Raw genomic sequence first — 26257 nt, forward strand, 5'->3', positions numbered from 1 at the left:
ATAAAACCAAATAAGAAAGCTGATCACATTTTCAGATGCTAATCTCTCTATAAAGACCTATTTTCAGTTTCTCATTCCATTTTAATTCCCTGGTATGTTTTGATAATAAATTATGACATGTTTAAATGCCCTGAATTGGCTACTGCTGTTGGCAGAAGGAGATTGGTTTGTGTACTTTCGCAGGAAAAGTGCAGTCATTCCGGACTATTCTGGCAAAATAATATAAGACCTTGGGGACCAAAACCAATTCATGTTGTCCAATACTGTAATGTTATCAATTTGTACTACAGAAAGTATGTTGGAGATTTATCAATAAACAGGACTACATGCGAGGCAAGAGGGTACATGAAATATTGCCCCATAATGGTGTTAATTTTAGAATCTGAGTTCTCACAGGAAGATTACACCATCTGTCTGCACCTTCACTCCCTGCTTAATTTGCATTAACCTTTTGGCACCTCCCCCCCCCCAAATATTCATGGATCTTGTAAATGAATGTTTGTGTTCTTGAAATAGCTTAATTGAGTCAGTCAGTGTGACCATATCCCTAGATTTGTGCACATTAAAATGTTTGGATTAATTTTGGATCTGGATTTCAGGAGGACATGTTTTTGTTACTTCAGATTTTCTGAACTTTCCTATTTTGAGTTTTAGGGTTTCTTCTTTTGTCTCAAAAATTCTGGACCATTTTAGCAATCCCCCTAAGCAGCAGGAACAAGAAGGGAGGGAGGGGCAGAGAGACAGAAAGCTGGTGTCACCGAACAGAATTTAATTATTGAAGACCATTGTATTCTATAGGAAGACTGGCCTCCCTTTCCATATTAAATAATTGAACTTTAAAAATTAAATGGTGCTTGGTGGACAGTCTTCCCCTCCTCTGCCACTTTGCTCCCGTTGTCCTAAATCTGAAGCACCCCTGAAATTCCGGGAGATAATTCTTTTATTACTTCTGGAATCTGAGGGTGTTTGGGGTCTACTATTTCTGGTTCATTCTTGTTTTGAATGTATCTAATTGTACACTCCTCCATATCCCATTGATAGCAATGGCAAACACATTAGTTTGTGTAATATTTTTGTTCTTCCACTGTACACTATATTTTAGAATGCTTTATGGAGGAAAAGAAAAATATTTTAAAAGGTTGGGTGAATTTTCCTTACTTCTCCCCACAACAGACACCCTGTAAGATAGGTGAGTCTGAGAGAGCCCGGATATTACTGCTCGGTCAGAACAGCTTTATCAGTGCTGTGGCGAGCCCAAGGTCACCCAACTGGTTCCGTGTGGGGGAGTGCAGAATCAAACCTGGCTTGCCAAATTAGAAGCCACCATACTTAACACTACCCCAAGCTGAGCATGAGTCTTAAGCAGCTGAACCTCAGGAGCACAGGAAAAATAATTGTGTGAATATCAATGGGAGGGGCAGTGTTCCCTGTCTTCCCTTCCTCTTTCCCAGCTAGCAGCAAACAGAGCTCCAAAAGACTGCTCAGCTCCCTCCCGGCTCCTCCCTGCCTCTTGCAGCTCGTGTCTTTGCTGGGCTTCAAGGAGTCAAGGAGACTGTCAGGGCTTGCTGCCAGTGAAGAGAGCAGGATCATGACAGCCCCGGCTCTCCTGATCTGGGGTTATAGGCTGGGGCTCTCCCTTTATCTATCCATCCCCACCTTCCAATGCAAAGTGTTGGCTGGGAAGTTTTTTTTTTAGGGGGGGGGGAGACTCCAGGTCTTTCCTGCCTTGGTCCCCAGGCTCCTGCCCAGCTTTCTCCCAGAGCTCCAGGTCTTCCCTCTCTCCTTCAAGGATGGCAGAAAGATCCCGATGCTCCTGCCCAGCTCCTTCCTGGCCCCTTCTTCCCTTACATTTGCAGCCTGTCTGCAGTTGTGCACCAGATTTCTTCCTCCAGGTAGAAGGTTTTAGAACATCCAAACCAGCCCTAGTTGGAGAGAAAAAAACCCTTCTGGTTGCCAAAAGTAATGGTAATAGTGACATTTGATTAATTGGAATCTGGGTATTCAAAGACATTGTGTTGGCTTTCTCTGTGACCAGTTCTTTCTTTCCAAAGTGAGTGACAAAATACTATTTATTTTTCTTGATGAGATTTACTTTAAATCAGTCTAGTTGCATCTTTCAGGGGATGTTATCCGAGGGAATCAAATTTCTTGAGTGAATGCAGTCACAGATTAAGGTAAAATTGAAGGCTAGGAAGAAGCATGCCAGATGGAATAAATGGAGATATCTTTTACTTCTGTAGAGTCAGCTGCAATTTCCTCTGGTTTTTGCACCATTCTGGACAGCCAAACAACGGGGAATTTATATTCAGAGACAAAAGTGGAATTTTGGTATGTGGTGTTAAACTTAGGGTCTGTGAGTTAAGTCATTTAAATATACACTTACCAATGTCCGTGTTGTCTGGATCTAAATGTACACATCACTGTGAAACAACCAGTGTTTGGGCAGTGATTAGAGCATTTAGCAAGCATTAGTGCTACCCAGGTTCAAGCACTTGCTCATTCATGAGACTCATCAGATGACTTTGGGCATCTTGGCCCTCTCCCTTGCTTTGCCTAACCCACCTCTCTGGTTGGTTATGAGGATAAAATTGACAGACACATCATCCTGAGCAGTTTGAAGGATGAACAGGATACATATCTCATTGATAATTTGTGCTGGTTTGGTGTTGGCAGGTATGACAATTTCACCCTCCCTCACAGATTTTCCTTTATATTATTCTTCACTGAGCAGTTTTTCTTCTTCTGCATTTTTCTCTGCAATTGCATACTATCCTATTGGGTGCCTGAGGCAGGCCAGCAGGCAAGTGGGGCTTGGTGATGCAGGAAGGTGTCACCTCTCCAGCCCAGGGCCCAACTCATGCTTTCTTTGTCCCAGCAAGAAAAAGACCTTGATCCACCCTCTGGCAACCCTCTCCCCCCCTCCCACACTGGTGCTTCTGCTCCAGCTATAGAATTGGGCTTGAAGTAGTGTAGATCAGGGGTAGTCAACCTGTGGTCCTCCAGATGTTCATGGACTACAATTCCCATGAGCCCCTTTCCTAGGAAGCAAATACTGGCAGGGGCTCAAGGGAATTGTAGTCCATGAACATCTGGAGGACCACAGGTTGACTACCCCGATGTAGATGATTGGGGGAATACTATTAGTAATCAATCCTAAAGAAATAGAGGCAAGTATTTTGGAGGGGAGGCATTTGGTCTCCTTCAGTGATACACATTTTGTGTTAAGAATCAACATTCTGTACAGTCTTATAAACTACTGATGATGTTGCTATTCGTTTTTAAGCACCTTACACTTTAGGAAACATATTTTAAAACCAGGCGGTCCTTAAGGATGAAAACTAAAGCATACAAGTCTTGCTTAAAGGATATTGTTTTAATTAGGTCGTTTATTATTGGAGCCTGTGTTTTGGAATTGTAGCCCTTCTGCTGTTTCTAACATATACAAACATCTAATTAATGGAAAAATTTCAGCAGAGTGTCAAATTGGAAAATGCTAGCTAGAAATTGAAACATAATTTTCACTCTGTAATAGCAATTCTATCATGCAAAGAAGGGTGTTTTATAAGCCACGGTGGGAAATCAACCTGGCATTCAGCAGTACTTAGACTCTGACCAATTACACTTAATAATTAGTGTTTTCACAGTTCAAGAGCATGCACTTACCCTCTTATTCTGCCAGCCTTGCACTTTTTTTCTGGTGTGATATCTCAAATTAGATGTTCCATCTGTCTTATATAGCATCCCCCTGATTTTTCTCTCTTCCCAGTTCTAAAAACCATAGGAAAAATCAAGACACTTATATGTTTGACAAAACCAGGAAAATGACACTTGGCAACAGATGGTAATTCCCATGAACAAAATGGCTATGTTCTAAGTCTCTGCTGAACTATCATACACTTGTGTAATTGCCGTTTCATAAAAACCTTAGTTCCTTTAAGTTATAATATTATACCATGGCACTTCAATTCTATGTTCTCAGTAAGTCTGGATCTGGATTGTAGTTCAAGTATTTATTTTAAACAGGAACTTTGATGATGTCCTAGCCTAGGCTGTTTATTTATTTGTTAGGCTTTTATGCTGCAGTTCCAGCACTGCCAGTCCGCAGTGGCTTACAACATGAATTAAAACAGTAAAATCAACAACCCTAACCTTCCCCTCCCTTCACTCCAAACCCCCCCATTACCAAGCCACTGAATTCTGCCATATGTGCCCAGAAGATGTAAACCAGATGCAGAAGCACCGAAGGCTATGGCTGTATGTTCAAGAACAACTTCCCTTTTATCCGCTGCTTTGGTTCACATGCAGGAAACATATGGCTGTGAGTAAATCATACATGGCATAAGATGGATCTTCCTAGGAAGGGTTATAAATAATAAAAGTAGCCACCACAGTACAGGCTCCAGTCTGTATCCTGTCTAATGTATCTGAATTGTTGTGGCTTCCCTTTAGAAATCCCGGATCTAGACCAGAGGTTCTTAATATATATTGTGTGCCATGTACTCCTTTGGTAATATGGTGAAGCGTATACTTCTTAGTATAATATTTTAAAATGCATAAAATAAAATGCATAGGATTGCAAAGGAAATCTGTTGTACTGAAATAAGTTATCAAAACCTTTTAAACATATGTGATATAGTAATATATGTTCTTCTTTACTAATGAATTAAATCAAACTTTCTCCAAAAAAAAGTACTGTTGAGAAACTCTTGAAACATTCTTCAGGCTTCAAGAAACCCCAGAAGTGGAATATTCATGCAGAGTATGGCAGGGAAGCATAGCTATGTACACACCCACCTGGGGCCCCTCCCCTTCCTACCTCTTCAGGCCCATCACTGGCAATGGGGGAAAGTGGGTTGACATGACCATATATGGTCATATCACCTGATAAATGTTTAAAGATTATATATGTATGTATGTTTGTGTGTCTGTGTATATGTTTGCCGCTAGTGTATATATATGTATACACACACACACAAATATCCATTGTTTCTCTTAATATTTGTGAAACAGCCCTGGGGGTGGATAGTATCCTGGCTGTCCGAGATGGAATAGGGCCGATCAAGGGTGTGGTCAGCAAAACTGGCTGCACCCTGATTGGCCCTCCCTCTCCAGCTTCCGCCCTCCTTCCCTGGACACTAGCCACATATATATATGCCAGTTCAGGATACCCTTCCAGGGTTTCATGAAACATAAAGCCTATATTAAATAACAGTTTGCACTTGTTTGAAAATGCCTGGTCTGCATTCATAACCCACATGCCTATCTGTGTTACAAATGGCTGCAGAGTTAAGAATTCTCATTGGAACTGTTGAGTTTTGCAATGAAAATGACTCATTTCCTTCCTTGTGTTGATTAACAAACAATTGTAGATTGTTAACCCTGGAAAGCAATGTAGATTTCTGGGTCACCAATGTGAGAACATGCAACCTCATTCTTTGGTAGCTGTGCCACTTAAGGCACAGAGTTGCCTGATAGTTGTTCAACTATGCTACATAAGCATCTGTAGACAAGATACCTGTTATCACATGCAATATAGAGGCGGGCCACTCACATTCTCTCAGCCTGACCTGCCTCACTGGATTGTTGTACTGATAAAATGGAAATGAGAATGATATAATCTGCTTTGAGGTCTCCGTTGGGGGAAAAGGCAGGGTGTAAATGAAGTAAATAAATAAATAAAAAATTGTATCATTAATATGATTGGAAACTGCTAACATATAACTGTTGAAATCAATTACCTTCTTATTTTCTTGATCTTCAGCATCAGAAGAAAAAAAAATCTAAAATAGAATCTTTATGAGTACAATGGAATGAACAAATGTCTTTATAGATATAGGAAAATCATATAATTTGACATATTAATGTTCTGCATGGCAGTAGCCAGCCAACAACGCCTTTGACCAAAATCTTCCGTCATTATATATTTATGGTTTTTTAAATGTTACATAAAATTCCACTTTAGAGCTCAGCTCACTGTATCAACACGTTTTGATAGCTACTTGAGAAAGCTAGACGTAGGTGCCGGTTTAGCCAATCAGGGAAGTGTGTTCCCTAGCGGGAGATGGACAATTCAGGCTCAGCACAGAGCTTCATTCCTCATGTAACCATTTCCTTTGAAATATTTTATAGAACAATTGTTTATTTATTGGTTTGTGAAATAATTGTTTGCCTAGAAAAACCAAACTCTTGGGAGCAATATTATGATGAACTTACAGATAACTTGCAGTTATCCTTATTGGAGATGGTGACAGCATACAACCTTGATAGACTGATGCAGTGTTCTCATCTATATCCTCTCAATACAATACAATGCAATGCAATGCAATGCAATGCAATGCAATGCAATGCAATGCAATACAATACATACATGATGAACCCAGCAAAATTTACAGTGGGGGTTGATAAGTAGTGATAGATCACTAATCGGTAGGCGTTGGAGCACTTTCTGGTAGAATCTGTAAAACCTCATGGCATGCATTTCCAAGTAGATCTGCAAGATTAAAAGATCAGAAGATTATTCCCCACCCCATTATCATAGTAGAGCTGGACTGACCACATAGGTTTAGGCCTTTGTTGTTTCTGCCTGTCTGTTACTTACCAGTCACCCTTATATCTTGCTTGCCTGCTTTGGGGGGGGGGGGGTTATAGGCCACCTGGTGACCTGTTCCCCAGGAAATGCTTTAAGTTATTGCTAAGAATGCAGTTTCCTTGCTGGGTTTCTTCTAACAATCTCTTAAGGGCTTGCTTGTTTCCATTTCAGCTTTCTCCTTGCAGTCATATCAGTTCTGCTTCTCCCTCAATATTGAAGTTAGATTTGTTTTTTAATAGGATGTGTTCAAAATTTGTACATGCTCACTTAACAGAACTTTTTAATGCCAGGGCTCAGTCTGGACAGCTGTTTTCGGTGCTAGCATTCTGTCCTGCAGAATATAAGTTAAGAACCAATGAAATTGCTGCTGATCAAGTGCAGACTTAGTTTCTCACTACCGAATAACTACAGAGATTTTTCCCCAGTCACAGGTTGGAGAAAGGGCTTTTGGCTCAATTGATGGTGTTTCCAAATCAACTTTCTCTTCTGTCTCTGACCTAGAAATTAAACATTGAGCATTGTCTCACCCCCATCTGCTTTTGCCCCCATCTTCCACTTACAAACTGGGGCTGAGTTCAGTCTGTGTCCCCATTTCCTTCCTTTGGGGATAAGACTTGATGAAAAGTGCTTTTTCCTTTTCTCAGCTTCTGTAAGTATGCTGTCTTTTGGGCTTACCCATTTGATCCAGGCTAAAAGCAGACTTGTACATGAAGTGTTTTATTTCAAAATGGCAACTACTATCTCAAATGAAACTTAAATAATTTGTTTTTCATGGAACGGAATTTTGAAAAAGCATTTTACTTGCTCCTACCGTGTTGCATACAGATGTGTCTCAAATGCCCCATTTGTGATACAAACTCAGGAACATCAACTCGGGAACCTTTAGGTTAAGGTGACCAGATTTTAACATTGGTAAAGCGGGACACCATTGACCGGGGGACGGGGGGCGGGGGCGGGCTTGATTAAATATTGGTCTATAGGGACCAACAAAAAGTTTCATGGAATGCATAGAATGCAAAAATAGTATTGTTATATATATATATATATATATATATATATATATATATATATATATATATATATATATATATATATATATATATATATATATATATATATATATATATATATATATATATATATATATATATATTTTCCCAGCATAAGTGCAATTTGCCAGGTACCCCCAGATGTCCCTCCAAAAGTGGGACAATCTGGTCACCTTACATTAGGTGCCCCTGCATTGTGCACTTAGTCTCCTCAGTTATCTATCTGGAAAGTGAGTCACAGTCTTCCTGAAAGCCACTGTGGTTCAGAGGTTAGAGATTCAGGCTAGGATATGGGAGCCCCACATTGTGATCGTGTCACTGTCGTGGAAATTTGCTGGGTGACCTAGGGCCAGGCTCATATATCCAGCCTTACCTACCTCACAGGGTTGTTGAGAGGCTGAAAATGAGGGAATAGAATGAGGGAATGAGGGAATAGAAACAGGGAGGGGGCCATTGGAGAAAAATGCTTGATATAAACAGAGTAAATAAAATAGACTAAAGTACTCATAGAATTACTAATAATGATGACAATATTGTAAAACAGTTTGCACAATTAATTAAGGGAATTACCTGTAGCCGTTTTTGTATTCCATTGTAATCTGTCTACCATAATTGTTGTTTAGCAGGGGAAAAGCTCAATATATTGTGGTATAATCAGACATTAACCATTCAATAAAATAAATATTAAAAAAAAACCTCAAGGAGTTACATGGGGTCATGTCCTTTCTCCCTCTACCACTGCTCCCCCTTTTCCTGGGAGCCCCCATAGCTTCTCACTCAGACATTGTGTTTATTGTTTGGGGAGTTTTAATCCTTCAGGGTATCACCTACCCGCCCCCCGCCCCCACACACACAGATTTCAGATTTTTCTGCTGCTCAAAAACATCCTTCACATTTGTAGAAAAATCCGCCCAGTCTGTGCCTAGCTCCCTTTTATGGCTCCCTGGATCTTATGAAGTGGTTTGAAAATCAATATATTGATGTATTCTGTCAAACGACTATAATTTTGTGACATTACAATAATCTATTTACATATTCTGCACTATTAAAAAAGTTAAGCTAGTTTACTCAAGAATATTTTAGTATGCATATTAGAACACTAATGTCAGCTGTACCAGCCCACTTATAAGACAACTATTTTGGAATATTTTTATATCCCTCCCCCATCCTTGCATGAATATCAAGCTTCATACTGTGCTGAGGAAGAGAGAAAAGGTTTAGAGAAAAGGTAGCCAAACAAACTGCTAATACAACCCTAAACATGTTTGCTTAGGAGTAAAATCACAGAATTCAATGGGATGTATTTCCCCATAAGTGTGTTTTGGATGGCAATCTGTGTTCTATAGCCTGTTTGAGAAGTAGGAGCCTGTTCTCGTTTCTAGGATTGCAAACATCTAGGTGTGGCCTGAAGATCTAGAATTCCAAGTGATCTCCAGACTACAAAGATCGTCTCCCCTAAATAAAATGGCTGTTTTAGACTGTAAACTATATAGCATCATACTCTGCTTAGTTCCAGGTTATCCCAAACCCTGCACTTTGCAGAATCCGCCTCCCCCAAACTCTCCAGGAATTTCCCAACCAACAGCTGGCTGCTAACCTGCAAAATGATTGCAGATGAGCTTTCATCTATCTGGGTAATGTCCTCCACAGTGCAGTCAGGCACCAGAAATTATGCCTGCATTGAGGTCTGCTGAACAGAGCAATGGCAGAGAAAGGTATGCCTTGTTCAGCCACTCAACTACACTTCATAATGATTTTAGATATGTTATATAGAGTGCCTTGTTCCAAACTGCCACAGCATATGTTGGAGCAGCCATGGCATATTTATTGTTCTAGAGTTGCTGCCTGGGCCTCCATCTGGTTGGTATATTTGAATTGCTATCACCCAATCTTATTGGATGCCTGACTTGAATTTTGCCAGGAGGAAGAAGGAGGGGCTGATCTATTGAGGTCTAGAGCTATATCAGTTCCCATATGTTTGGCCTGGTGAGCTACAGAGCAATGTTTCAGGTCTGCTTCAGGCTGGAGAATGATTTAACCTCCCTCCTGTTATGATACTGCCTCAATTGAGATTACAATGAGGTCCCAGTTCTTGATCTTCCAGCATCTTTTATCTTGGTTTCTTTCTCATCTGTAGAAAGACTAAATAGTAGGAATCAATGTGAAAGTATAGAAATTAGTATTCCAGTTAGAATTTACAATATGAGCATAGCAGGGGCATTGTTTTATCTTGAAGGAATTATTTTCTCTGGAATTTTCGTTGATTGCTTAAAAAAAGAAAATCAGTTTTGGTTCACATTAAAACCTGAACTGCATCTATTAGATCTATTCTCTTTTCAAGGCTGGGGCAAGAGTGTACTTAATAAGATATCGATGCTGCTTTGAGAAAAAATTAAAGTGCTGTGTGAATGGCTAGTGGCTGTACAATGGGGAGATCGATTTATGGAAGAAATTAGCCACAATAGAGAAATTGGAAAATAGTGTTTTACATCTATGTGAATTGCAAAGCATGATTCCATTTACTTTATGCTAACTTATTCTCAAACATTTTAATAGTCCTGTGGTTGGGTTGGAAAGCATGTGGGACAGCAACCTTGCTGAATTGATTTGAAGCAGGTATTTGGTGGCACGCAAAATCTTACCTATCCCCAGGTAGAGTTGCATTGTGAAGGAAAAGCAGGATGTAACTAAAACTAAGATGTATTGTATGTATTAGTAAATATAAATATGCAACCATGTATGTGTTCAAATTGCTGTCCATTGTGTACTTGCAGCAGAACAAGATATTAGCACAAGTTTTTTCAACACATAGGGTAGCAGTAAATAGTAGGCAGGCAGATGTTTGTCTTCAGGTATCCAAATTTATATATATATATATATGTATGTATGTGTGTATGTGTGTATGTGTGTGTGTGTGTGTGTGTGTGTGTATGATTTCCAAGTGCTCAGCTTTTCTTTACACAGTAAATATATTGATCTATGTATTTCTTTACTGTTCATAATAAAGGTTCTGTAGTTTTGTACAAAAACATGCAGCTGTTTTGTGGAATGTGTTGTAAAGGCTATGCCAAACAAAAAAAAAATGTGTTCATGTTTATACATAAAGGTCTACAAAGAGTAGATGCAGTGTATTAGCAAATAGATTTTGAAATGGTGCACTGTCCCTTTAATGCTGTGCTTCTGTTGTCATGGCAATGGAGATTTTCAAGTAGGTTGATCTGCTGTGCTTTGCTTTTTATATAAGCCTCGTAGAGGCTCTGAATGTAGCTTCATTTTAGACAACAACCTCACAGCAAGAAGAACAGAAATCTTTCCATTATCACTCCCTTGTTTCTGTCTCATGTCTAATAGGATTTGTAGGTGGTGTCTTAAGAATGGGAGGGAATAAATCTTAATGCATCAGGAGCATAACTTGTCACATGACAATGTTTTCCTTCTGGGTGGAGAAAAAGGCAAAGTATGTATGTATGTATGTATGTATGTATGTATGTATGTATGTATGTATACACACACACACACACACACATATATATATATGCATCTCCTGTGCCAGTAAAAATGGGTACAAGTGAACAATTCAGTCTTGTGTAAAATTGCTACCTGGAGAATTACATTATTAATGGATGGAAATCCATGCAGAGTGGTCTTTTAAAAAAAATCTGTCAACTCTAGATACTTCAGACATTTACTGTTATGTAAGAGAAGTTCTCCCAGCCTTGCAATAATGAACTCCTTTTCCGGTTTGGCTCTGTTATGCCTAATATGCACAGGATGAATGGGAATAAGGGATGACCATGTGGACAGCTGATATTTTTATTGTTTTTAAGTCCCACAGCATATTTTAATTAAAATGTGGGCAACATGGGATCTTGGCATCCTTCATCAGCATGTGCTACAAGTATCCTCAGAACTGTTTACTGTCAATGAAATGCTTCCAAGGTCCTTAAAAATAATCAGATCCTGTTTACTAGAATGTTGTCTGCTTGTTGCACTTAATGTTGTTGTGTACATGCATAGTTCCATTAGTTATAAGTTTGGAAAGCCAAATTCTTTGGTTCCATTTTTTAGGATATATTTTAGTATACAGTGCTGCTTTAAAAAGTGAACTGGGAAAGGGATAAGGAATACTTTTCATTAAAGGGCAAATGACGTTGTATATACTACTCACCATTTGTGAGTTCTGTGAGAACTCAAGTTAGAAGAGCTAGAGGGGGCCTCCTTAGGTTGGGTTCATGGCACAAGGAGTGGAGTTAAGGGGATTCTGCCTCCCATGATGTTTTCCTGACTCAGAGTGCCCCGTCCTCCCTAGATGCTGTAAATAACATTCCTCTGCAAAAAATGACATGGGAAGAGTCAGGAGTCCCTCCTTCTTCTGCTATATGATTAGAATCTAAATTGGGCCCCTGCAACTCTTCTAAATTGATTTGTTTCAAGGAACAGCTGTTCTGTGGCTGCAAGTCTCCATGGCTTTCACATGGTATGTGTAACACATAGTCATGAACTAAGGCTGTTTTCAGAATTGCAAAAATTAAATTCTAGTGTTTTTTTTTATAGTGCTCTTCTGGCTAAATTAGAAGGTAAATTCTTGGGTATATAAAGAGCAGCACTGAAACATTGCAAATTCTAGTCACTCCAACCCACTATCATATATTGCTTTTATGACCTTGGGCATCTCTGCTAGAGGTACTTATTGGATCAGAGCCTTCACTGATGCATTACTATGGGTGTCTGAATCATATGTTGTGCCATGGATATCCACTCTTGAGAAAAAAACTTTGCTCATATGGTCTATCCAAACAGTTAATATTGTCTCTGGGTTTCAACCGAGCAAAGGAAACGATAAAACAAGGAATCTTAGATATCCATCACCAACAGGATTTCAATCAAGTAAAAAATCCACTTTTTCCAATGCCTCCACTTAATAATTTGAGGCCATTACCTTATTTATCTAATCTTGTTTTCCCAGATCATAGGAGATCATTTACTGTCCTACGATATAACATGCTCCCATACGCTCTTTAAGGAAGGCTTATTCAAAAAAATACCCATCTGTGATCGTTTATGTATCTGCCAAGATGGGAGCATTGAGACATCTGAACATGTATTACACCAATGTAGGCTATACCAGTGGTCCCCAACCTTTTTATCACCGAGGACCACTCAACGCTTGACAATTTTGCTGAGGCCCAGTGGGGGGGGGTAGTTTACTCCTCTACTCTCAACCACTGCTCGAACGCTCTCTGATCGCTATGGTAATGTTTAAACATCCCTTCAAAATAAGATACAGACACGCGACTACAATGAACAAAAGGAACATTTTATTTTCATGGAAATTTTAACTCATGACAATGACAAATCAATGGGAACCCTGAGTTTGTTTCTCTGCAACGTGATAGTCCCATCGGGGAGTGATGGGAGACAATGACACCCGAAGTGTGTTGTAAAGGGCCGGGGGGGATGAAGCGAAGGGCCAGGGGGGGAGATGGTGTCCTTCGCAGCCCACCTCCAATTAGTCGACGGACCACATGTGGTCCGTGGCCAACAGGTTGGGGATCGCTAGGCTATACAATCAATTCAGGAGAGAACATACCATCCCTACAGAATAAGTCCAACTAGGTGATCAAAGACATGTTGTCAGACAAAAACACAGAAATAACTTCTGTTGTGGCCAGATTTGCTTGGAGAGCAATCTAAACAAGGAAGAGCTGGGTGGATTCGGTGCAACTTAGGTAGAGATAGTCTCAATTGCTTGCGATAATGCCTGTGAGTTTTAAAATTAGAATGTTGATTCTTAATAGCTGAAATGTTTTCAAATTTTATACTATTTTAATTATCAATTATTCTTTTATGTACTTTGTAAATGCCAGATGTTTTTATGAACTTTGTAATTTGATTACTGGTCTAATACCGTAATAATAATAAAGAGAAAGAGACTTATTGGATCAGAGCCTTCACTGATGAATTACTATGGGTGGAACTTCTAGGACTACTATAAAACTCAGAGAATCATAGAGTTGGAAGGGGCCATACAGGCCATCTAGTACAACTCCCTGCTCAACACAGGATCAGCCCAAAGCATCCTAAAGCATCCAAGAAAAGTGTGTATCCAACCTTTGCTTGAAGACCGCCAGTGAGGGGGAGCTCACTACCTCCTTAGGCAGCCTATTCCACTGCTGAACTACTCTGACTGTGAAAAACCTTTTCCTGATATCTAGCCTATATCGTTGTACTTGTAGTTTAAACCCATTACTGTGTGTCCTCTCCTCTGCAGCCAACGGGAACAGCATCCTGCCCTCCTCCAAATGACAACCTTTCAAATACTTAAAGAGGGCTATCATGTCCCCTCTCAACCTCCTCTTCTCCAGGCTGAACATTCCCAAGTCCCTCAATCTATCTTCATAGGGCTTGATCCCTTGGGCCCAGATCATCCTCGTCGCTCTCCTCTGTACCCTTTCAATTTTATCTACTTCCTTCTTGAAATGAGGCCTCCAGAACTGCACACAATACTCCAGGTTACTGGAGTACTCACAGTTGCTATCTCCCCTGCACTAGCTGCTGAATGTGAGGGGGCTACTGAAGGATAAAAGGGCAGCAGAACAGATTTGTATATTTAAATATGGGATGTGCAATTCAGAGCACCTGAATATTTGTGCAGTGTCAGTAAGAATAACTAAAAAGTGGATCATGAAAATGTTACTTCTGAAACAGCCATACTGACGCCGATTCTGCATGGGCAGAAAAGGCCGCAAGGGCAGCCATATGGAAGTGGAGCAAATCCCTGCTTCCATATGATGTTGCTCCTAGGCTGCTGTCCTCCCAGGCCTCGTGCAGATCAGGCCCCAGAAGCCCTGGGGTTAAGGGAACATGTAATTTTCTGGGTTCCCTTAGGCCACTGTGGGGGCCAACGGGACCTGTCCCGCAGCAGGTCCATGTAGACAGGGCCTGATCTCCCTGTTCTGCAGTGGCCTAGAGGGGGCAAATAATGCCCTGGTTGGCTTTGTGGCATTTTGCTGTACTATGAAGCGGACTGGGGCATTTGTTTTCATTTTGCAGGAAGCTGGAATTGCAAAATACAGACCCCTCCATGCCACGCCCCCCTATGCTGCGGAACTAATCTGATGTTGTTTAGTTTACTGGGGGGACATATTTCATATGTTCTCTTTGTGGACACATTCTGCTGCGGAGCATACAGCTCTGCAGCAACACACTGGCAGTGGCCCAGAGCAACCTCTGCTGTTTGGAACTGGTCCAAATAAACTTTTTCTGTCATGAAAAGCACCCTATTTTCCTAAGGTTTTTTAATACCAGCACCAAAAATCATGAAGCCACTGTCTATGCTTATATTCCCTTTAGAATTTTAAGCAATGTTTTGCATTTATAGAATATTGAGGTCCATAAAAACAGGTTTAATCAGAATAAGTACTCAACTTCATGAGATTTTTAAACTTGTATTTCACACAAATAGTTATATACATTTTTGTTTGTTTTTTATGGCTGCAATGGTGGGATATTCTTTTTTCTTATTTTATTTTCAATCCAACCATTTGTTGAAGAGCAAATCAATAAAACAATAAATACTTAAAAATATATATTAGAAATCTAGCAATGGCTTCCTGCCAGCCTACATCATTTGAAAATAAGAATTACAGAATAATATAATTACTAGAGCACTGAATGTCAAGAGTTGACAAGAGATCCCAACATATCATGCCTAGCTTCAATAAACAAAGGACAGTGTAACAGATCACGTGTGAAATGGTCCCTGTCGCTCAAGGAGCACAATAATAATTTCTTTCAATACAGGGAATGCCTTTAAGCTTTCCTGTGTATTTGGCTGCTGGGACTGAATTATATCTTGCCAAAAGAATTAAATATCTGTGTTAGTTATTTTTTAAACAGTAACCAAATAATTATCAACTGTAAAAGAAGTTGTAGGGATATAGCCACAATACAAGGAAGAACACTTGACATATGAATCAGTAAGTCACCAATCATGTGAAAAAATTGTTTCTGTTATAGTTTTCAGTATGTGGTTGCATATATCTAGTGAAAATCCCAGTTCACACAATTTGTTAAAGAAAGCATTTGCATTTGATGATAAAAATAAGTCTTGCCCCATTAGATGTATGAGTTGACTTGCGGGTTCTAATAAGAATATTTTAAATCACATCTTAAGGTCATATTTCCATGTGATTGATTCTAAAGAGCACAGTCCAATTTCTAATCTAATTACTGAGATGGAGACACAACTGTGAATTCCCAAGGTGGTTCAGATGAAACTACTTTGCAACTTCTCAAGATCTTTAGCTATTACATGCTGCATAATAGTATCCAATATAGTGTAGCTGGTAAGAGCTTTGAATTGTATAATTTGAGCAATACTGAAAAAATGGCCACCTTTTGTAAAATAAAATTTCTTCAATAATATGGAAAGAAGTGGACAGCTATTTATGATATATTTTAAATGATTTAAAGTCATTAGAGTGTCAAAGTAGATGTCCAGATATTTGTACGAATGAACTGGTTCAGTTAGCATTCCTTGCAGCCTCCAAGGATGTCCTGTCTTTCTAGGGTCTCCAAACAGCAGTGTTTTAGATTTATTTTGACTTGTGCAGAGCTGGGCCATTTCACAATAATTAATCATAAAATCATAAAGTTGGAAGGGGCCATACAGGCCATCTAGTCCAACCTTCTGCTCAATTTAGGATCAGCCCAGATGTGGTGTCAGCAGTGTCTGGGACCCACGTGGCAGGGCCCAGAGCAGTTCCCAGTGTCTACTGATGCTGCAGTTAGGCCCATAGTAGTTCCTGGTGTCTGCCAATGCTACAGCTGAGCCCAGAGCAGCCTCTGTCCTGAGCCATGGCAATGGCTGGGCCTGGTGTATTACCTGGTGTCTGCTGCAGCAGTGGCTAAATTCAGCAGAGCTGTGGACTCTCTGTCATCGCAGTTTGACTGATGCAGCTGCTGGCCTCCTCCAGTGCTGTGGGTAGGATCACTGTAGCTGCCAGTCTTCTCTGCCAACCTCTACCACCAGGGTGGGCTGGAGAAGCGCCTTCTTGGACTCAGCTTGGCTCAGTGGGCTTCTGGGCTGTGCAGCCAATGCCACTGGGCTAGTAAGGCTTCCCTGGCTGTGCTCCTGTGCTGCTGAAACCAGTGTGGTTCCCCAGTGCCAGCAGTCCCCAACCTTTTTATCACCGGGGACCGGTCAATGCTTGACAGTTTTACTGATGCCTGGGGGAGGGTAGTCTTTTGTTGAGGGACGTCGCCGCAGCCTGAGCCCCTGCACCGCTTGCTTTCCCGCCGGCACCCCTGACTTCCCGCTGCCTCTTGGGGGGGCGCTGCCGGCAGCAGCTGTGCAGTGCCACACTGAGGGGGAGCCCCAGCCATGGCAGCTGCTGGAGAACACCAAAGGTGAGCTGGTGGCAGAGTGGCCCCTGAGGCAGCAGCCGGGGAGGAGGATGAGGAGGAGCCGCTGCCCAGTACCAACTGATCCACGGACCGGTCCCGGTCCCCGGACCGGGGGTTGGGGACCACCGCCCAGTGCCACCACCTTTATTTTTTGAGGATTTTAACACACCTGCCCCAGTGGGTTTTTTAAAATTCATTTTATTTTCAAATGTTTCTGCAAATGTGAGGAGTTCCCCAAATATGCAGGTAATCTCCTCCAACAGCTTGCTTGTCCAGTAGCCATCCAGTCACTTTCCACTCCCCACACCTGACCACCCCCTCCTCCTTCCACTTCCCTCCCAGGCTCAGAGGCTGCAGATCCCTGCTGCGTGAGAGCTGCCCCTACCAGTGAGTTCCCTTCCTGGGGGCCAGTAGCCTGTGGCCTTTCTATGTACTGGGGGGAAGGAGAGGCCATCCACAGAGTTCTTCTACCCCCCCCCCCAAATCTATTGCCCGTTGCATTCCTGAATGCAATGGGCTTGGCCCCTAGTTGTATATAGATAAGTGAGAACTTGCAATGCTTGTGTGGTGATCCTCCCTTCATCACTACCAAATCCCTCCCTTGGCATCAGTGATGGGCCTGGCAGACTTGTGGAAATGGGGAAGGGGGAGAGAGAATCGTTACCCCTAATGTAAAGCTTTGCAGATCCCCAGGCCCTACCACTTACAGGAATCCTCCTTTCCCAGGCTTGCTGTGGCTGCCAACGTCCACTGTCCACTGCCATACTTAGGCATGCAGGGGCAGCTGCACTTATGCCAGGAGTAGTTGCTGCTGTGCTTGAACCTTTAGGGGCTGCCAGCATTAGGGTTGCCAACTCTGGGTTGGAAAATACCTGAAGACTTTGGGAGTAGGGTTAGGAGAGGGCAGGATTTGGTGTGGGGAAGGACCTCAGTGGAGTATAATGCTATGGAGTCCACCCTCCAAAGCGGCCATTTTCTCTAAGGGAACTGATCTCTTTAGTCTGGAGATGAGCAATAATTCCATGGGATTCCCTGGTCCTTCATTGGAACTGACATCCCTAGCTATCCTCTACATCAGGGGTAGTCAAACTGCGGCCCTCCAGATGTCCATGGACTACAATTCCCAGGAGCCCCCTGCCAGCATTCGCTGGCAGGGGGCTCCTGGGAATTGTAGTCCATGGACATCTGGAGGGCCACAGTTTGACTACCCCTGCTCTACATTCTTCTATGCTACAGATGGGCACACAGCAGATGCTGAAGTTCTGCCGCATTTCACCCAAGCCCTCAACTTTAAGAAGCCATTAGTACAAATGCACCTAAGTAATGTTGGCTTTTAAAATTATTAGTTTTTAGAGATTAAAAGACAACCTCTATTTGAGCTATTGTATTTTAGTTGCAGTTTTATAGTGTATCTTGCAAAATGCTGACCTCTGATAGCTAGGAAGAAAGAGATGATGTTTTAATAAATGCTGTAGTTTGTCATAGATTTGGGTTTGAATTGATAAGTTGGGGGGTGAATAGTTTATCATGATATGTTGTTTTTACCCAGTACTTGTTTGTTATATATATGTGCGAAGAGAGTTTTTACCATATGAAAACTGATCTGAAATCCATTTATGTGATTTGATTTTGTGGATTAAGAAGCTCTTTTAATCACATTGTACTAAGAGATTTCTAATTCAAGTTTATAAAGGGAACTGAACTTGGATAGCTCCCAAAAAGTACTTTGTGAACTGCTATTTTTGGCCTGTCTCCATCTCCAGTTACTTTAAACTCATGAATGATGTTGCTGTATTATAAATCTATGATCACATCATTTTGATTCTTTCAAAGGCAGTAAATATTAATGAAGGTTTTTTTTAAAGGGTCACCACATCCACTGAGTAAATAGCCTCTCTTAAATTTTATAAATTCTTCTTTTATATAGTCTCTGTCACTGTTTGATAAAGGAATACATTTTCAGTTGTTGCTTTCCACCTTTCTCCTTGTAGATATTAAAGGACAGGGAGGGAAACATGCTTGTATACTGTAGTCCTATGCTTTTAGAATGGCCTTTCACACGTACATTCAGATGAAGCTTCCTCTAATGCTGGACCAACCCACATTGAGTGAAATCTCATTAGCTTTTTTGTTCAAGTAAAAAAAAACCCCACATAAATCATTGCATGCAGTTAACTAACATGGAACCAAGCACTTGAACTTGTCTATGGGGTCCCTAACCTTAAAACTAGCTTACTATAACTTTTGTAGAATTTTGGTATAGAAGAAAAGGCTGCACAAATCAGTTAGGTCTGTGCCCCTTTTCCTCCCTTGTGTGGATTACTTTACAACAGAGAAAATGAAGCCAGAAATTGCATCTCTAGACACCTTTCAACTGTCATGTAGCATCCTAGTTCAAAATCAGACAAACTGCCCTTTCAGCATTACCAGAATGCAAAAAACGAATGGTGGGAAATTGCTGGGTATGCAGCTTGATTATTTTTTTACAGCTTCTCTACAATGAAAAGTTTGCAATCACAATTCTCTAAGTGCTGACTTTCAAAACTATCTGACATTTATGGACCATGTTGTTTTGTAAATCTTCTTAGCCCTCCTGGGACCAGCTCAGCTGCTAGGCATTTGTGAAGTGATCTTTATATCATGTTGCTTTACCCTCCTCTTTTGTACTCACTTTAAAACCTTTATTTTTCCCCTAGTGAAAAAAATGGGAAGGATTCCACTTGGAATGATAGGCCAAAAGGTGACACTCAAGCACTGTTTGTGTGATGTGGTTTCTAGTCTTGGACCCAGAGCAATGAGAAATCAGTGCTCCCTCAAAAAATTTTCTGGATATGAAAGAGGACAGATCTTACTATCTATAATGGACTTGCTGCATATAATTTTGAAAATGTTATGCACTTGTTTTGGAAAGAACACAACTTAGGCTCTTTCCATACCCAAAAAATAAAGTGTAATGCTAATATTTTGCAGATGCCCTATTTTTGGTGTTTTGCATGATGTCACCAACATCCAGTGTCCAAGCAGCAAACCACCAGTCACATCCTCCATTTTAAAGCAATAGTTGGGGAATCCCAAAAAGTGGATTCCCCCAACTATGGAGCGGGAGCAAGAGGAGAGCAACCAGCAAGCCACACGGCAAGAAAATGTATGGAGCCAAAGTTGTGCTATCTCTGCCTCCAGTGCCCACCCTCGCACCCACTTCCCTTCTTCTGGGGATGGGTTTCTTCTTCTTTCTTTTTTTTTAGCAAACTTCCTGGAGCAACAAATAGAGATTAAATCATCCAGGAAAAGCAAAAAAAAAAAATTCCCACCAGTTAAAACACAAAGATATAAACGGAGCCTCCTTTTGTACTCTGTCCCCACAAAGTCCTGTCCCAAGCATATCAGACTGATCCAGCGTGACAGCCACCACCCCCATGGATCAAGAGGAGGTCACCCAGATGCTTTGATAATACTAGACAGAATCACAGACAGCCCCAGACATTCCAAACACAAGCGAATCAGCCATGCAACCCCAAAACCTCATGAGGGGTGAGTTTGCAACAATTAGGCATAAAGGGAACTGTAAACAAGCATGTGTGATTGCTGACCACAGAAGAATTCTTGTGAAACCCCACACCACACTCTGTTCTGCGGCACAGAGTGGGAAGGATCCAAGGCTATTGCCCCATTCTTGGGCATGAGTTCCTTTCACTTTCTTATCCATGTTCTCATTTTAAAGAAGCTCTGCAACCCAATCCTAATGGATGTGTACTCAGAAGCCTGCCCAGCCCCCCCCCCATGGCAAGGTATCAGGCACGAAAGCGGAGCCCTCGAGTTTTCCCTTACAAAACCATATCATTGGGCAGTGCTGGTAGGAATGGCGAATCTTGCCTGCCGGGGGGAGGGAGGGAGGGAGGGAGAGAGAGAGAGAGAGAGAGCTATTTGAAATTCCTCGGACTAAATTGCAGCTGCAGTTGGAAGCCTCTCGCATTCCCTGTGGGTTGTTTGGGCTTCAAGCATGGGGGAGAGGAATTGGACGTGGAAGACCTCACCTCCAGATAAGCAGATACAAAGCAACTGTTTCCCCAAAGCACAATCCAGCCCCCCAACCCCCTCAGCAAGACAGTCTTCCCTTTCCATCTTCCAGCCCCCAGCCCTGTCCACCTCACCCTTCCGTGTATGCCTTGGTCTTGTCTGAGCCTCTCTTGTCTGTCTTCTGAAGAAATCTCAGTGCTTTTTTTAAAGGGGCAAGAAGTTTTACTTTAAAAAAATAGCTTGTGGGCCTGTTAAACCAGGGACAATGGTGATTGGCTGCCTAGCTTGATTGATAGGCAGAGGAGAGTCGCGTGTATAACACGTTGTTTTCTTCCGCCATTTCAAGCACGAGAGGGCAGCAGAGGGAAGGGGAGAGAACCAGGAGGTGAGGAATGGCCAGAGGTGTGTTATTTAATAGTATTCCACCATAGCACTGGCATGACGTTATTTTTTTCAATGTGCAGAATTCCCCACAATTTAAATGAGAGTTTGCCACTGCCTATATTAGAAATCGTGAGGAATTATCCTTGGCCCAGGGGTCCCTAATGTGGTACTCACTGACCTCTTCCTTTGTGCCTGCCAAATGTTTTAAGAAAGTGGTCTTTTTCACAGCAGGCCTTCTGATTGGCCATTGAAAGTCTAGTTGGCTGTGCAGGTTTTTAAATATATATCATTCAGCAGGAACTGTTACCACAGCACAAGAATCATTGTAGCATGACTGAAGTTAGTTGTGTCCATTCAAGAAAATATTTTTAAACAATGCATTCAGTTTAAACAGAGATATTGCCTGAAGTGTTGTCGAGTTACTATTAGACTAATACACAATCTCACTCCCTGACATTTTGTGGCTGGTTCCACCTCTTAGGGCTGTCTAGAGTATCTAGAGGCAGCCATTTTGTGGTTGTACCCATCCCATGTGTCAGAATTTCAAAGGGGCCTGTAGGCTCAAAAAGGTTGGGGACTCCTGCCTTAGATGGATTTCTTGTATCTAAAGAGCAGTCCCTGTACACTTTTGGCATGGACAAATTAAATAGTCTGAATTCTTGTAAAATGATACGTGCTTGTAAAAAACAACAACAGCTGAAGAATGCATGTAGGCTGCCATCCCAGCTTGTCTTGTCATAAAGGGAGTATAGATTACATACATAGTTACTGGTCCACACATTCCTTGCCAGCTCCTTCTGCCCCGCATTCATCATTTTACATGAGCCAATGTCATTTTAAATCAGCAATGCCACACTAATATGAGCTGGAATACCCAGATTTCTCACACAGCAGTGGTATAGGAAGGTGTCATGTATTGCAAATGAATACATAAATCAGATCCATCTGGTTTTCATAGCATTCTGTATTTAGTTATTTATTAATTAAATTTTTATACTGCCCTTCCCAAAGGCTCATGGTGGTTTATGTCATAACAGAAGTACACTAGATAAAAATAGTCATAAATTCAAATGCAGCTAAGTTTAAAATGATTAAAATATTTAATCTCTTTCTTACAACACCATCCCTCAAGCCACAAGAGCTATATGTATCAGTTTCCCCAAACTGAGTCACCCACTGCAAATGTTTCACTGTGGAAAATATTTCCCAGGCATCATTACTGTGTTACCATAATGGTCATGCCAGTAGAGGGCTTTCCTAAATGGATTCTGTATCAAACCATGAAGTCCTTTTCAGAGTTACTCCAATCTAAGTCCACTGATTTCAATAGATTTAGACAGGGTTATCTCTGCATAGGATTGAAAGTATCTCCCCCCCCCCCCCGATATGTGCCTTCTCTTTCTAATGTAGGAATGTTATCTTTCTTAGTAGATCTACTAAGACAGTGGTCCCCAAACCCCGGTCTGGGGACCGGTCCCGGTCCGTAGATCAGTCGGTACTGGGCCGCAGCTCCTCCCTGACTGCTGCCTCGGGGGCTACCCTACCATTTTGCCGCTGGCTCACCTTTGGTGCTCTCCAGTGGCCACCATGGCTGGGGCTCCCCCGCTGCTGGCAGTGGGCGACAGGAAGTCAGGGGCGCCGGTGGGAAAGCAAATGCAGCAGGGGCTCAGGTGGCGATGTCCCTCAGCAAAAGACTACCCCCCCCCCAGGCCTCAGTAAAATTGTCAAGCATTGACCGGTCCCCGGTGACAAAAAGGTTGGGGACCACTGTACTAAGAGACCCATCACTGTCATTTGAAATAACATGCTGGGCTATATCCAGGTATTTCCTGAGATTATATTTGCACATTCCAGTTTCTTGAACAAATAAGAAAAGGGGAAAAATTAAGAAATTAAGACTTTAGCTGTGTACAGAAATCTGTTTTAGCTGGGTTTCCCAGTGTGTCTGGGAAAAACCCTGGATAAACCCTGGCCCAAAGGCCGGGTTTGTATGCAAAAAGTCCTAGTTTCAATCTTTGGTATTTCTTATTAAAAGGTTCAAGTGGTAGGTTACATGAAAGGCCCCAGAGAGCTACCACTAGTCACAGTAGACAATACTGCTATTCACAGGCCAGTGGTCTTATTATGTATATATAAGGCAGCTTCCTGTGTTTATGTGTTCATGTTGTTTTACAGTGAAGTAACATTTCATACAGTATTGCAATTCAGTACCTACTGTAATTTAGCACAGGGCCAAAGCATAAACATCTCTGCTTATATAGAATGTATCAGTTTCAAGTAAATTCAAATACAGTATTTTGTTTAGAGATTAAGCATATTGGTAACAATCTGGCAGAACAATATTTCTTATACATGTGACTTTAATGTTATTTATCTATTGATGTGGCAATGCTTTTTTAGCAACTAAAGTACATAAACAGTTTGCTTTTAATTGGTACTACTCTCAGAAAACATCTGATTAAAATTTAAGATTTTAAATTGTGGTAATACATAAAGGCTACCATTCATTCTGGATCTAATAATCTATATAGATCTGTTAATATTTTGGAATTTTTTGGACAGTTTGTATTGATGCTGTGAGTTGAAATAAGAATGTGTTTAAGTATCATTTGGCATGAAACAATCTCTATCAGCATTTTTAGAGCCTGCACATTTGCCCCCACTGGCCTTCAAGTCCAATACCTACCCTTCTGTGGTGCATGATCTTTGTCTAGGCTTTTTAATTATATTTTGTTTTTTCAATAATTTATTTTGGTTATAATGCTAACATGTTTTCTAAACTGCTTTTGAACAGATTTAAATAAATAACGTGGCAACTTAAAGACCTAACAGTCATAGTTCAAATTCTCAGCTCTGTGAAAGAGAGATCATACTGCGAATTCTTCTTACAGAGAAGAGTACAGGTTGGACAGAAGGAAGAGTTGAGGCAGGGAGGTTTGGTGAAACTTCCACCAAGAATTTTTCAAGTGTAAATTATTTGTATAAGAGAAAAGGGCAAAAACTGAGGCTAGTGAATACTATCATAGATCACTGAAATTAATGGTTACATGTGATGAACAGGACAGAGATTTTAACAGATAAGCAAAATAATGAAGTAGGATAAATTGGGTAAATAACTACTCAAGGAAAAATAATCTCAGTGAAAATGGATATTAATACAAAGTTATATTAGAGAATGAGGTGGCTGGATGAAGTCACTGAAGCAGTCGGTGCAAACTTAAATGGACTTTGAGGAATGGTAGAAGACAGGAAGGCCTGGAGGACCATTGTCCATGGGGTCGCGATGGGTCAGACACGACTTCACACCTAACAACAACAAGTTATAATCTGATAAGACCTATTGAATAGTAAAATTTCTAAAAGCTTATTCCTGTAGAACTATTAGAGTGAGTAAGGAAACCCAGGTCTCTGTTTAAGTCAGGATGACATGCAGTGTTTAGTTTCTTGATGAATTCTAACCTCACACTTTCATATTGTATATAGATTTTGATTTTTTTAGTTATTTGAAATATTTTGTTTGTTTAAATGTGAGCCCTTTTGGCAGGAAGTTGGGAAAGAAATTGAGGAAATAGATTTCTCAGAGGATGGAATAACTTGGATGTTCACAAAGTTTTAGTTAGGTTTTGTTAATACGTTGTATAAGAGCACAATATTTTTGTGTTTTATATTTCTTCATTTAAGAGTTTAAATAAAATTGATTGATAACATTGTTTGAAGATCACAATAGAGATAACATATCTGCAAGACCAATATGGTTTAAATGTCTTCTTTTTTATGATCCAACCAGGGATGCATGAAACATTTCCTGAAATTAGTTTGGTCTTCTTGATTTTGTGTGTGTGTGTGTGTTAGCCAAAACAAAAATAACAATTGTCTGAAGATTCTAGGTGAAACAAAGTTGGAGGTTATACAACTGGAACATAGATAGATAAATACCTTTGGAGTTGAAATGGTGAAGCAACAACAAAATATCCAAACGATCCTTAATGAGAAAGATAGGGCAATTAGATTCCTTGGTTGCATGTCTTAATTCAAAATGATGATATGTGCAAACAGAATTGGCACACAGTAACATGTTCTGTACAGATGACTGTGTCACTATGTCAGTACTGTGACACTTTTTCCATCAGGGGTACTAGCATGGTTGATTACTCTGCAGAATATCTGGCTGGGATCAGTGTGGGAATGAAGATGAAATGTTGCAGCTCAGATCAGATAAGATTTAGGCTATATTGGAAAGTTCAGTGAACTAAATAATTGAACACTGCCCAAGCCAAGTTTTCAGTAACTCTCTTTCTAAATGGGAGGCTGCCTAACTTTTGATACTCTTATTTGCAAGAGAGAAAACAATTGCATTCTCTTAAGTGGCATGATATAATATATTACATACATTAAAATATGTGGGGTTTTTTATTTTGCCTTAGTTTTCTGTGGCCATTCAAAACATACTATCAACATACTCCAGCCTACTGCAGAATATTATTAATCATGCATGCAGTTGCAACCCCTATACCTTGCATGCTTTGTATACTTGGGGACCTGACGAGCTCTTCGAAGGGATGAAGAAAAATACCATACATTTCCTATACATAATTTCTAAGGAATGGATTAGTGCAAAGATGAAGAATGTGCTTTTTGGTCTTTAGATATATAGGGAAAATTGGGAGGCAAAAATACCCAATCTCCTTTCCTCTTTCTCTACTGGTTTTCTAAAAACCTCTCCTGTATAAATTTATTAGTAACCAAATTGTTCATATTTGTAAATAAGATGTAATTTCTTAATACAGAGAAGCCACAGAACATTAACTAT

General features: G+C 40.8%; 1 protein-coding gene across 2 annotated transcripts in view; it reads left to right on the forward strand.

Moving 5' to 3' along the window:
- GPM6A (glycoprotein M6A) overlaps positions 1-26257 on the forward strand; it is a 205017-nt gene that overhangs the window by 36836 nt on the left and 141924 nt on the right. The window lies entirely within an intron of this gene.

This window comes from Paroedura picta, chromosome 10, assembly GCF_049243985.1.
Source record: "Paroedura picta isolate Pp20150507F chromosome 10, Ppicta_v3.0, whole genome shotgun sequence".
NCBI lineage: Eukaryota > Metazoa > Chordata > Lepidosauria > Squamata > Gekkonidae > Paroedura > Paroedura picta.